Below are 7262 nucleotides of genomic sequence, written 5' to 3' on the forward strand. Positions count from 1 at the left end.
TTTCTCGCCCATTTTATAGATGAGACGACTGAGTCATAAAGTAATTACAAGCACCCACCCAGACTTGCTCTGGGCCAGGCATTCTCTAAGCAGATTGTGTACATTCATTAATTTCTCTCCTCACAGGCCTCCTTTCACTGATGAGGAATTAGTGATAGAAGGTGATAAGTTGGTGGGCCAAGGTCAAGCCTAGGAATACTCCGGAAGTTTCTATGACTGTCCAGAGTATTTTACTTCTCTCTGTCTCTCTCTTGTGGCAGTACTGGAGCTCAGGGCCCGTGGGCTGAGCTTTAGCTTTTCCACTCGAGGCTCATGCTGCCTCCTGAGCCACATCTCTACCCTTTTGGTGGGTCACTGAAGATAAGACTGTCTTGGACTTTCGTGTCTGGCCTGGCTTCAGACAGAATCCCAGATCTCAGGCTCCTGAGCAGCTAGAATTCCAGGCATGACTCACCAGCACTGGACTGCATTTCGCATTACCCCGTGGCTGCTCAGAGAACTCCGTGGAGGCAGAGGCCACCCTGGGGTAAAGCCTGAATTGGTTTCTGGGGATCTTCCATTGTTGGCCCCAACTCTGACCCTTGGGGACCCCAGAACAACCCGGCATCTACTAGATTCTGCTTCATCCTCTTCCACCACAGAAGGGCAAAAGCTGGCCTCGCAGAAAACCAGCCAAACCCTCAGAGACCAGGAGAGGGCAGCGAAGCATTCCCGCCACAATTCTCCCGCGGGCTTTGACACTTTTCCAAACCCCAGTCCTTTCCTCCCAAGGCAGGGCCTCCTTTTCCTGTCATGCCTCTTGCCACTCACCCCCCTCATCCAACCAACCCCCCACTTCACCCTAAGAGTTCAGCTCCAGGGGGGGCTGCCCCTACAGGAGCGCTGGCTAGTCCAGCTCCTCTCCACCCTGGGCCACGGTCGCCCAGGGAGGGTAAGGGTTGTGGCTCTATGAGGTGTGGCCAGGGCCCCACGCACGTCTACTCTGCCCCATTTGGCTCCTGCTCCCAGGCCTCATGACTCATCCCCTCGCCCCCCATGACTCAGTTTACACCGGTGCCTGGAGGTCCTCCCAACCCCGGGTGGGGCAGTTATGGGTCCAGCCCAGGCCCGCCAGTCTTTCATCTCAGGATAAGCATTTCATCCTACTCTTGGCATCCTCAGGGACGGTAGGTTAGGCTCCTGAGAGCCTGGGGACAGGAAGTGGGGGAGTCCTAGATCCCCAACTTTAGGAGTTGTGGGAGAACTGGCTGATAGACTCCAGCGACCCTGTGCCTGGGTGCCCAGGGGATGGGAAGGAATACTAAATGGCCAGGCCAAGGGGGGAGCTGTAGAGACCTGACCCGGGCTTCAAAGGAAATGGTCCATATGACACAAAACAATAGCAAGAACATGCTCAGAAATAACCAGGTGCCAGTTGCTCAGTTAGTCACACCAGTCTGTGATCGTAGCTACACAGGAGGCTGAGATCTGAGGATTGCAGCTCAAAGCCAGCCCAGGCAGAAAAGTCCATCAGACTCTTATCTCCAATTAGCCACTAAAAAGCCTCAAGTGGAGCTGTGAGTCAAGTGGTAGAGTGCTAGCTTTGAGCAAAAAAGCTCAGGGACAGGACCCAGGCCCTGAGTTCAAGCCCCAGTACACACACACACACACACACACACACACACACACACACACACACACAATCTCAAAAATACATATTGCCCCCTTACTATGCAGGTTCCCAACCTGAGTTTTACTCCTATCTTAACTGTTTACTCCCATCAATAACCCTGAAAAGCCGACACAAATATATATATGTATATATATATATATATATATTTATTTATTTTAGTAAGGTAAGGGAATTACCCCTATGGCCCAGTGTCCTCATTGATAAAAGGAGAGTTATGAGGAGTGAAATGAGTTAATGCATATAAACTGCTTAGAGAATGCTTGGCCCACAGCATCTGTGTAGGTGTTTGCTCTTACTATGTGCCTCACTTTTCTCATCCATAAAATGGGTCAGAAAGGACAGCTTTGATGCCAGACTGCTGTCTGGTTTTCTTCCCTGGGAAGTTGTCCCCAAAGCCTTGGCCAGGCTATCTCGTGCTGTTATCCCCACCTGCTTCCCAGCTGGGCGGCCTACAGCACGGTCATCCCCGGCCCTGTATATGAGCTGCGGGCACACAAAAGGAGGAACTGGAACTGAATGCCAGCTGCTGGCGGCTCAGGACTGCAATCCTTAGAAGTCTGAGATCTCAAGATTGCAGTTCAAAGCCAATCCAAGCAACCAGCAAGAACGCCAGAAATGGATGAGTGGCTCAAGTGGTAGAGCTCCAGCCTAGAGCAAAAAAAAGCCAAGTGAAAGCTGAAGGCCTTGAGTTCAAGCCCCAGTACTAACCAAAAAAAAAAAAAAAAGAGGAGAGAGAAAGGGAAATAGAGAAGAAGAGAAAGAGGAGGTGGAGAAGGAGGAGGAGGAAGAGGAGGAGGAGGAGGAAGAGGAGGAGGAGGAGGAAGAGGAGGAGGAGGAGGAGAAAGTGAGGATCCTAAAGGGAGAGATTATGTGACTATCATACATAGCAAGTGGAAATGGAGACCTGAGCAAGACGGCTTCTGGCATTCTCTCCACCACCTGGACGGGAAGAGTGGCCGGTGTGGGTAACCAAGTTCCAGAAAATGAACAGGAAGACCAGAGCAACCTCCGATATCCATAGTGCTTAATTCAGTCCATCAGACTGTCCCTGTCTGCCCCAGGCTCAAGGGACACCAGGGGTGAGGCAGCACCTGAGAGGAAGGTCTGGTGCCATCATGGCGATACACAAAGTCTGGCATCAGCTCTACCTCCCCATTTTCCCTTCCTCTTCCACAAATGGCTTCTCCTTATACCAGAGACCTGGATGGCCAGGCTCAGCCACCCCCTCCCAGCCTGCTTGTCCCTCAGCTCTGGCCACCTTCGTCAGAGGTGTTACCAGCCTAAGCCGCTCCCCCCCCCCCCCCCAGCCTGTCACTCAATGCATGCACATTCCTCAGCCTCCCCTCTGGCCCACTCATGGGCTCTTGTACCTACTGTCTCCAGTCCTAGGAATGTTGCCCTTGACTGCAAGTCTCCCTTTTGCCAAGAAGCCTTCTCCCACTAACGTCTACCCCAGCTGGAAAGAATCCTTCATTTCAGGGGGCTCCAGGAACATTCCATGTGCTCTCTGACTCCTGCCCCCAGCCCTATGTCCCGAATGCCAGGACGGTTTTCCTTGAGTCTGCCCAGCTTTCTGAGATTGTCTGTGAGCGCCTTGGAGCCAGGGCCAAATCTTCATTAACCTTTTCTCCTTAACATCTGGCTTCATACATTCTTGGTTATGGTTGTGGGACTTGATCTCAGCGCCTGGGCTCTGCCCCTAAGCTCCTTAGCTCAAGGCTAGGGCTCTACCACTTTTAGCCACAGCGCCACTTCCAGTTTTTGGTGATTAATTAGAGATAATAGTCTCCTAGGGGCCAGGAGTGTGGCCTAATGGTAGAATGCTTACCTAGCATGCATGAAGCTCTGGGTTTGATTCCTCAATACCACATGCATGCACAGAAAAAAGCCAGAAATGGTGTTGTGTCTTAGTGGTAGAGTGCTAGCTTTGAGCACAGAGAGGCTCAGGGACAGTGCCCAGGCCTGAGTTCAAGCCCCGGGATTGACACACATACACAAAAATTTTATGGACTTGGCCGGGAGTTTGGCCTAGTGGTTAAAGTGCTTGCCTAGCATGCATGAAGACCTGGGTTCGATTCCTCGGTACCACATACATAGAAAAAAGCCGGAAGTGGTGCTGAGGCTCAAGTGGTAGAGCTCTAGCCTTGAGAAAGTCCAAGGACAGTGCTCAGGCCCTGAGCTCAAGCCCAGGACTGGCAAAAAAAAAAAAAAAAATTTATGGACTTTTGTTCCAGGGCTGGTTTGAACCACAATCCTCAGATCTCAGCCTCCTGAGTAGCTAGGATTATGATTGCAGGCATGAGCCACCAGCACCCAGTTCAGAAAATCTTCAGTTCAATTAATTTGGGACAATGGCTAAGGTAACTAGGGTACATCCATACAGTGGGATACTATTTAGCCATAAAAAGAAGTCAACAAAGCTGGGTGAGGTGGCTCACACTTGTAATCCTAGCTACTCAGGAGGCTGAGATCTGAGGATCACGTTTCTAAGCCAGTCTGAGCACTAAAGAAAGTGAGACTCTTATCTCCAGTTAACCACCAGAAAATGAGAAGTGGCGCTGTGGCTCAAGGGGTAAGGTGGTAGCCTTGAGCTGAATTGCTCAGAGACAGCACCCAGGCCCAGAGTTCAAGCCCCATGACCAAGTCAACAATGGTTCCACAGAGATGGAGGACATACACAGGCACAGGTAAGCTATGGCAATGGCAACAAGCAACCCAGTATTGAGCAACTCCAGACACTTTAATTCCAAGCTGTGTTCCTAGCTTTATAGCACTTTGCTTCATTCTCTATGCCTCCCTTACCTAACTGGGGGGGGGGGGGGAGGGTCCAGGCCGTGTGTTCCAAGCTCTGAGTTCATGAGTTCAATCTCTTGCATACCAGTAGTACGTACACACATGTGCATGCACACACAGGTAGTTTTTTTGTGCACTGGTGGTTCACAGTTCCTAGCTTTTTGAGAGAGATTGGGAGGTTCTGGATCCAAGGCCAACTAGAGTGGAAGAATTTGTTTTTTGATTGGTTGTAGGATTTGAACTCTGGGCCTGGGTTCTGTCCCTGACCTCTTCAGCTCAAGGCTAGAGCTCCACCACTTGAGCCACAGCATCACTTCCAGCTTTTTCTATATTTTGTAGTACCAAGGAATTGAACCCAGGGCTTTGTGCATACTAGGAAAGCACTCTATCACTAGGCCATGCTTCTGGCCCCTAGAGTGGAAGAATTTTTTGGGGGGGGGTCGGTCGTGGGGCTTGAACTTTTGGGCCTGGGTGGTCCCTGAGCTCTTCAGCTCAAGGTTACCACCTTACCTTTGGAGCCACAGCCCCACTTCCAGTTTTCTTTTCTTTTCTTTCTTTCTTTCTTTCTTTCTTTTTTTTTTTTTGCCAGTCCTGGGCTTGAGCTCAGGGCCTGAGCACTGTCCTTGGGCTTTCTCAAGGCTAGAGCTCTACCACTTGAGCCACAGCACCACTTCTGGTTTCTCTGCTATGTATGTGGTATCGAGGAATTGAACCCGGGTGTTTGTGCATGCTAAGCAAGCACTCTACCACTAGGCCAAACTCCTGGCCCACACTTCCATTTTTCTAGTGGTTCAGTGGAGATAAGAGTGTCACGGTCTCTAGTGCCCAGGCTGGCTTTGAACCAAGATTCTCAGATCTCAGTCTCCTTAGCAGTTAGGATTACAGGTGTGAGACACCATGCCCGGCTAAGAGTGGAGGAATTTTTGAGACCACTTCTCAACTCAGAACAGGGCATGGTGGTTCCATTGCCATCATCTTAAAATACATAGATTGTTGAGCAGGTGCATGCCTGGTAAGGAAGCAAGACACAACTTCACAAATAGCTAGTAGCTGGAGGGGTAGCCAGCTGTACAGAGCCTGTCTAGTAAGCTCAGGATCTGAGTTCAAATACACACACTAAAAACTAGTTTCCAGATGAGCAACAGAACACGTGTGTGTGTGTGTGTGTGTGTGTGTGTGTGTGTGCACACTAGTGCTTGAACTCAGAACTTCTGTGCTATTCCTTAACTTTCTCACTCAAGGCCAGCTCTCTAACAGTTAAGTCTAACTTCACTTCTGGATTTTTGGTTGTTAATTGGAGAAGAGTCGCATGAATATTCCTACCCAGGATAGCTTTGAATCCTGATCCCCAAACCTCAGTCTCTTGAGTGGTTAGATTTCAGGCATGAGCCCCCAGCACTGGTTCTTTAGATGTCTTTAACTTACAACATGGAAACTAAACTGAGCATGGGAGGTGGTGCATGCTTGTAACCCCAATACTCAGGAGGCTAAGGTAGGAGGATCAAGAGTTTAAGGTTAACCTAACTACTAGTGGCTCTCACCTATAATCCTAGCCATTCAGGAGGCTGTGATCTGAGCATCATGGTTCAAAGCCAGCTTGGGCAGGAGTCTTTCATATCAAATTAACCAGCAAAGGCTGAAAGTGGAGCTGAGATTCAAGAATGCCAGCTTTGAGTCAAAAAAGCTAAGGAATCCTGTATAATCCCTGAGGGAAAATTCCAGGGTTGGCACACACACACACACACACACACACACACACACACACACACACACACACTAAAAACTAAGCTGGTCACGATGGCTCATACCTGTAATCCTAGCTACTCAGGAGGCTGAGATCTAAGGATCAAGGTTCAAAGCCAATCTGGGCACAAAAGGACCTGAAACTCTTATCTCCAATTAACATCTAGAAAATGGGAAGTAGGGCTTGGCTCAAAGGTAGGGAGGTATCCTTGAGCTGAAGAGCTCAGGGACACCACCCAGGCCAAGTTCAAGCCCCATGATTCACATACAAAAAAAAATAATTAATAAATAAAATTAAAAATAGGGCCAGGAGTTTGGCTTAGTGGCAGAGTGCTTGCCTAGCCCAGGACTGGCAAAGAAAAGAAAGAAAGAAAGAAAGAAAGAAAGAAAGAAAGAAAGAAAGAAAGAAAGAAAGAGAGAGAAAAAGAAAGAGAGAGAGAGAAAAAGAAAGAAAGAAAACAAAAACAAGAAGATTTTTTTTTTTGCCAGTCCTGGGTTTGAGCTCAGGGCCTGAGCACTGTCCTTGGACTTTCTCAAGGCTAGAGCTCTACCACTTGAGCCTCCTGGGTTTGAGCTCAGGGCCTGAGCACTGTCCTTGGACTTTCTCAAGGCTAGAGCCCTACCACTTGAGCCTCAGCACCACTTCCGGCTTTTTTCTATGTATGTGGTACCGAGGAATCGAACCCGGGTCTTCATGCATGCTAGGCAAGCACTTTAACCACTAGGCCAAACTCCCGGCCCCCAAAAACAAGAAGATTTAAGGCCAGCCTTTGCTACAGAACAAGAGTCTGTCTCAAAAAAAATTAAAACCAAAGCTGGGCATAGTAGCTCACACCTGTAATCCTAGCTACTCAGGAGGCTGAGATCTGAGAATCTTGGTTCAAAGCCAGTCTGGGCACTAAAGAATGTTGAAACTCTTATCTCCAATTAATCACTAGAAAACTGGAAGTGGTGCTGAGGCTGGAGGAGTAGAGCAGTAGCCTTGAGCTGAAGAGCTCAGAGCCAGTGCCCAGGCCCAGAGTTCAAGTCCCACAACTGACAAAAATAAATAAAT

The sequence above is a fragment of the Megascapheus bottae genome, chromosome 16 (genome assembly GCF_031878675.1).
Source record: "Megascapheus bottae isolate mThoBot1 chromosome 16, mThoBot2.hap1, whole genome shotgun sequence".
NCBI lineage: Eukaryota > Metazoa > Chordata > Mammalia > Rodentia > Geomyidae > Megascapheus > Megascapheus bottae.